This window comes from Palaemon carinicauda, unplaced genomic scaffold, assembly GCF_036898095.1.
Source record: "Palaemon carinicauda isolate YSFRI2023 unplaced genomic scaffold, ASM3689809v2 scaffold432, whole genome shotgun sequence".
NCBI classification, from domain to species: Eukaryota; Metazoa; Arthropoda; class Malacostraca; order Decapoda; family Palaemonidae; genus Palaemon; species Palaemon carinicauda.
This window is the reverse complement of record NW_027171687.1, coordinates 7501-15000: the sequence shown is the minus strand read 5'-3', so window position 1 is coordinate 15000 and position 7500 is coordinate 7501.

The following is a 7500-nucleotide window of genomic DNA, read 5'->3' as shown; positions in this document are numbered from 1 at the left end:
GACTCATCAATTTTAAATTCGAGCAAGATATCTTAACAATTTTAATTACGTATAGATACAACTCCATAAATTGAAGAGAACGACATGATTTATGGAATATATTGAAATGAATTATAACGCGAGTGAATGAATATGTCTTACTAATAACATATCAGGATGTAATGTCAGCTTTAACTGAATATCAGATCCGTATTTTAAGCTCCACATTGAAAGTCTTTTGTTTAGATAAAAATTATTTTCTCTTTTCTTTCAGCAGTTTCGGGATCTCTCGCATACACCCAGTAATCTACATGAAAGGGTTAGGTATCCTACGAGATAAAAGGTGGTATCATTTGCGTTGGGCGTTTGCTCCTAAGGCTTCATTTCCATTGCCATTTCCAGGCAACATTATATGAGGTTATAACAGGGCAGATAAAAGGACAATGAATCCCACCAAAGCTATGAAAGAATGATCAAATCATAAAAGAAGCAAAAATGAATTAAACTTAGTAGAAAGGATGGAATAATCTAAAGAGCGTAGCAAATAACAGAGAACCAGGTGTAAATGACAAAGAAAAGATTGCATTACTTGTTGACAAAAGTGTCTTTGAAGTTAGGCACGGACAATAAAACTGTAAATCATTATTATTGTTATTAAAAGCCAAACTACAACCCTAGTTGGAAAAGCAAGTTGCTCTAAGCTCAAGGGGTTCAATAGAGAAAAATAACCCTGTAAGGAAAGGAAAGGAGGAAATAGATAAACTACAAGAGCATGAATAATCAAAATAAAATATTTTAAGAACAGTAAGAGCATTAAATTAGATCTTTTACATACAAACTATTAAAAAAATAAAAATAAACAAGAGGAAGAGAAATAAGATAGAACATCGTGCCCAAGTGTACCCTCAATCAAGGGAACTTCAATCCAAGGCAGTGGAAGGCCTCGGTACAGAGGCTATGGCACTACAAAAGATTAGAGAACAATGGTTTGATTTTGGAGTGAGCTTCTAGAAGAGCTAGTCACCATAGCTAAATAGTGTCTTATACCCTTGCCGAGGAGAAAGTAGCCACTGAACAATGATATTGCAGTAGTTAACCCCTTGTGCAAAGAAAAATGTTTGGTATTCCCAGTATTGTCAGGTGTGTGAGGACAGAGGAGAACGTGGAGAAAATAGGCCAAACTATTCGGTGTATCTGTAGGCAAACACAAAATAAGCCGTAACCAGAGAGAGGGATCCGATATAGTACTATCTGGCCAGTTAATGGACCCAATGACTCTCTAGCTGTAGTATCTCAACGGGTGGCCGGTGTCCTGGCCAACCTAATGCTTATTTTATTCATTTGATTCTTCTGTTAGAAGTATATGTGACTAAGCGTCCTTGAATTGAGAGATGTTTATATATATTTAAGGAATATGTAATCGCTTATTAAAAAAAGGAAAACTCCTAAGGCCATGAATTACATAAACTTCCATAAAATGTATTATTATTATTATTATTATTATTATTATTATTATTATTATTATTATTATTATTATTATTATTATTATTATTATTATTGTACTAGGTGAAAAAGGCTCCTACATACATATTTGTTTCGTAAGTTACTATAAAACTATAATATTTCTTTGTGTGCTTTATGGTTATATAATTCAATATCGTTAAAATAAAAAAACTTAGACACACGTCGGTACGATGGATGACTTTTTTCACATCCCGGATTTATCAGAACATAAAAAATTATTATTCTACCTCCATTTCATTTACCTAATTTTAAAATACAGGTTATAAATTAACACAAATAGTAAAACTGAAAAGCTGAATTTAAGATAACTAAATTTTCTGTAAAACATTAGAAATGCACGTTGCAAAGATTCTCATTTTTTTATTACTTTTTAAGCTTTTAGCTATTCCCAGACTACTAAGTGGTGTTGTCTATTCAGTTAATTCCAATAATCTTACCCTTTCTTCAGTAAGGCCTAATACTGCTTTGCATTCCATCCAAATATTTTCTAGAGCCTTAATTGAATATGAAATTCATTAAGCTGATATTACCAATTGCGATTCATCATAGAAATTCATAAGGAAGATTACGGACTCATTGGGCTTGAAAAAAATATTTTGCGCTGCTTCTGGAATATGATACTTTTTCGAAATCTTAAAGGATAATTAGAAAGATACTTATTGTCTAAATATATTTATTATTAATACAGTTTTATGAATGCTACAGGAGTTCAAGTGACACACATATATATATATATATATATATATATATATATATATATATATATATATATATATATTAGGTTAACGTAAAATTATTTCTTTATTTTATTTAAATCAGCCTTGTTTTTCTTTTTAAGTTAAAGTATTTTTGTTGTTTGTTTACTATAGTGTTAATGTAAGTGGCTCTCCGATTGTTGAATAGTGTTTTTGCGCCTCCTCCTCCTCCTTTGTGTATTAGTGGACTATCGTTTTAACGATTGTTTTTTTTTTTTGCTGTGAGTATTGGGAAGGTGATGAGTGGACATGGTCGACCAGTGAAGGCAGTTCGGGCCTTGACAAGCTCTCACCGACACTATTTCCCGTCTCAGCATTCATGGTGTCTTGGAGGACGACTTTGGCAATTACCTTCGCACTTCTGATGAGTGTTTAGCAGATGCTCTGTCATCTGCGACGGTAGTTTTCTGCTACTTGTTCCCGTCGGAGGATTTGTACGGGAATTGTGTCGACGCTGTTTCCCGACATTGAACCTTGATTTTACTGGCCGTATTCCTCCAGTCCAGCTGTGTACGAGTGTGAGAGCAAACTGGCTCGTGAGGTGATAAGTAGGGAGGCTGACGCCAGGTAAGACAAATTATTGTTCCTCTTTTATAGGGAAGTGGATTGCCCTTCAATGCCTGGCGTACAGTTTTACCCTTCAGTATAGCGGCTTGATGGATTAAGTACGGCCCTGTATTCAACTCCCCTTCTGTACTTCACTTGAGGTGAAGTTATATATATTATTAATTGTCTAATTCTATATATACGAGTTCTATTGCTATGTTGTGTAACTGTATAATTCTGTATTGTTTAGTTTTGTAAGATAGGTAGGAATATTAAGGTTTTCGTTGTTTTCATCTCCTACTTCCTTCTTCCTTTTTATTATTAGGTTATTGACTTTGGCTAGCTGTATTTTGGATCCACCTCGTTATTATTATTATGTGTTTTCTCTCTTGGAATTTTCTCATGTTTAGGGCTTAGTGTAGTAGCTTTAGGTTATTTTCTTGTGAGTTTCCGAGAACCATTATTTGTTGTCTTGAATATGTGTAAGTGTATTTAATCTCACAAGGTTGATTTAAGTTATTGTTCTTGTTTATAATAAATATTGTTAAGTTTTCTTGGGTCTTTGTTTCCGTTTTTCCTTATCACTGACGTATTTTTACCGACTGCAATCCATGAGAATTTAAGAACCTGCATTACAACCTGGTAGGTTGTAACAGTTGGCGACCTTGCCAGGATTGCACTCGGGTGTACTCGGTGGTTTGGTTGGCGGATCGGTGCTCAGTGAATTTACCAATATTTGTTATTGTTTAGTGTGTTGCCTTACTCCCCCTTTAATTTTGAAATCATGGGTGAATATGTTTTTGATCCCGCAGAATTTTTAGGATCAGCAGATTGTCTTAGGCATCTTCCTGTATTAAGTAAAGAGTGTTTGGTGAGTTGTGCTCGCTGGTTAGGTGTCCCACTTAGGGCTGCGAACACTAAGGCCCAGTTGTTGTTAGCTGTAGAGAGTAAGGTAGCTCAGGGTATGGCTGAAGGAGAGAATTTAGCTAGAGATTTTGACAGTGTTGATGATAGTGGTTCGGAGCGCGAGGATAGTGTGATTGATGATGTGAGTGTGAATCCAGGCCTTTCTTTGTTTGAGGACCCCCCTCGTACTGGAACTATTTTTGAAGGAAATGCTAAATTGCAAGATAAAGGTAACGTGTCTACAAACCCATTTGTTGTAGAAAAATCTGTCCCAGAGAATGTAGTTCCAGTGCAGCCTGTGTTGTCCCAAGAGGACTATGAATATAGATTAATTTGTAAGAGGATAGAGTTAGTGAAACTTGAGTTTGAGGAGAACGAGAAGGTGCGGAGACATGAACTAGAGATGGCTAAAGTAAATTTGGAGTTGGCTAAATTACAAAATGTTCCTAATAAATTGAGTACTCCTTATGGTCCATATGTCGATAAATTTAATATAGGGGCAGCTTTGAAGTTAGTCCCTGTATTTGATGAAAAAGATGTGCCAGAATTTTTTAAAGCATTTGAACGGGTAGCTACCTGGTTGTCTTGGCCCGCCGAGATGTGGACAGTCTTAATTCAGTGTAGGCTGGTGGGCAAGGCAATCAGGGTTTATAATTCTTTGGAGGAGGGCATAGCCCGTGATTATGGTAAAGTAAAGGCGTTGGTCCTCAAGGCTTATGATCTTGTCCCTGAGGCCTATCGTCTAAAATTTAGAAATTTTAGCAAGCATGCTTCCATTTCATATGTTGAGTTTGCTAGGCTCAAGGAGGAGCAATTTGATAATTGGCTGAAGAGTCGTCAGGTAGTCTCTTTCTCCTCCTTGAGGGAATTAATGTTATTGGAAGAATTTAAGAAATATTGTAGTAAAGAACTGAGGATATACTTGGAAGAGGTGAAAGCAGCTAACCTAAGTAAAGCGGCTCAGATTGCCGATGAATTTATTTTAACCCATCGAGCAGGGTCCGGCAATTTTGGGTCTCAGGGTCTAGATTTCCAGTCTGCCAAGCCAAATGATGGTAATAATAAATCTAATAATGTAGCTAACAACAGGGTAAAGCATTCAGGTGTTCCAACCTATTATAAGAATGAAAAGACTCAGGGAAATATTTCAAATGGAGAGCCCTCTAGATTCTTCTCCAAAAACAGGGTAGTGTCTGGTAATGTGAGCAAAGGTAATGGGACCTGTTTTTAGTGCAATAAGCCTGGACATTATCAAGCTCAGTGTAATGCCAGGAAGAGGTATCTGGAGATAAATAATAACAATATTGACAATCCTATATCTGTAATAACAAATAAGACTATTCCTAACACCCCCAAGGTTGAGAATCCACCGGTAACGGAAGGTAGCAATGTAAATAGTGGTGATGACAGCAATGTAAAACCAACTGGTAATAGACCTTCATGACTCTATGATAAATATATATGGCCTGGTAGACTGGTTACGAATTAAGGATTTCTAAAGGTAAAATTTTTGCGAGACACAGGGTCAGCTCGTTCTTTAGTATTAAGGGAATCTTTAAATGGTTTAGTTGAATATTCAGGGAATTACGTGATTCTTGGAGGTTTCCCGAATACTGTGGTTTCAGCTCCATTGGTGGAAGTTGATTTATCATTCCCTGGGTATAATGAGGTAACAGAGTTGGCTGTGGTGGAGAAACTCCCTATTCCAAATATAGATGGTATTTTAGGAAATGACATGGTAGACCATAGGGGTCTGGAATTATTCCCTATTGTGACTGTGAATGCTTGTCCTGTGACGGTGGTGACTCGGGCCTCCGCTAAGGCAGCTGATTTGATAAATGATGATGACTTAGATTTAAGTAGTTTAGAAGTAGAGTTAGAAAGGCCCGGGTCAGTAGGTAGTCCTAGTAGTACTAGTAATATCTTGCAACTTGATTGGGACCGTTTAACGTTTATTGAGGCTCAGAAACAAGAGTTTGATTTTGAGTTGGGTGACACAGCCGATTTAACTAAACCAAGGTCTTGTGTAATGAAAGGTTTGTTATATCGAATTAGTCGTCCATCTACACATGATCTGAACAAAACTTCTCGAGTGGAACAAATTGTGGTTCCCTCACAATTTAGGGAGTCTGTTTTGAAGTTGTCACATGATGATTCTTTTTCTGGTCACTTTGGAGTATTTAAGACGTTCAAAAGATTAGCAAAATGTTTTTGGTGGCCAGGATTGAAATCATCAGTAAAAAAATTTTTTAGTAATTGCGAGGTTTGTCAGGTGATGGGAAAGCCCAATCAAGTGATCCCTAAAGCACCTCTAAATCCCATTCCTGCAATTGGGGAACCTTTTGTGGAATTGGTTATAGATGTGGTGGGGCCTTTGCCCAGAACAAAGACTGGGTTTACTCATCTCCTGACCATCATGGACCGAGCTTCTAGATTTCCTGAAGCATTCCCAATGAAAAAGATAACTTCCAATGCAGTATTTGAGAAGCTTGTTGAATTTTTCTCCCGATACGGACTTCCTCGTAAAATTCAGACCGACTGTGGGACGAATTTTACGAGTAAGGTATTTAGGGGTAAGTGTGCTGAACTGGCCATTCAGTGCACTACCAGCGTACCTTACCATCCCGAGAGTCAGGGTGTGGTGGAAAGATTCCACCAGACACTTAAATCAGTTTTAAAAAAAATACTGCTCTGAACAAGGAGAGGATTGGGAGAAGGGACTTCCCTTTGCTCTCTTTGCCATAAGGAACCATCCAAATGCATCTACAGGTGTAGCTCCCTTTGAGCTGATCTATGGGCACAAAGTACGTGGTCCGTTGGAAATTTTTCATGAATTGTTATCATCTGGGCAGAAAAAGGAACTTAATGTGATGAAATTTGTAGAGAATTTACGGAAAAAGTTAGCCATTGCGTGGAAATTTGCAAGAGAAAATTTGGCTTCCTCCCAAGTAATCATGAAATCAAATTTTGATAAGAAAACCAAGGTGCGATCGTTTGAGCCTGGGGAATTGGTATTGGTGTTGAGTACAGACTCAGACAATTTCCTTGAGCCAAGGTATAAGGGGCCCTGGAAGGTTTTGAGAAAATTGTCTGAAGTGAATTATGAAATTGAAGCCCCCGGGACCAAACGAAAGTGCCGGGTCTTTCATATTAATAGATTAAAATCTTATATTTCAGGTGGTAGGGATCCTTTAGCTATAGTGTGTGAACCTGTGTCTGTAGAAGTAGAGTCTCCAGAGGATAACTTTGAGGACTTGGTTGGTCAGGTATCTTCTGATGCTCTCTTTAATAACGTTCAAAATCTAGAGGTTTTGAAAAGAGAGGTGGACCATCTGGAAGCTACCCAGAAAAGGGACATTGTTAATTTAATCTGTTCTTTTCCAGAAATATTTCTTAGTTCGCCAGGTAGGACGAGGTTGCTTCAGCATGATGTGGATGTGGGCAGTGCTTCTCCCGTAAAGCAGAGTCCTTATCGACTAAATCCAGTGAAAAGGGACATAGTCGAGGAGGAAATAAAGTATATGCTGAAACACGACCTCATCCAACCTTCGATAAGTCCTTGGAGCTCTCCGATAGTTTTAGTTAAAAAGTCTGATGGAAAGTACAGAATGTGTGTGGATTACCGTAAAGTTAATGCCAGTACCAAAAATGACTCTTTTCCTTTGCCTCGCATTGACGACTGTCTCGATCAGATAGGGTCTGCAAAATTCATAACCAAGTTAGATTTGCTGAAAGGGTATTGGCAAGTGCCCCTGTCTGATCGAGCCCGGGAAATTTCCGCATTTGTAAC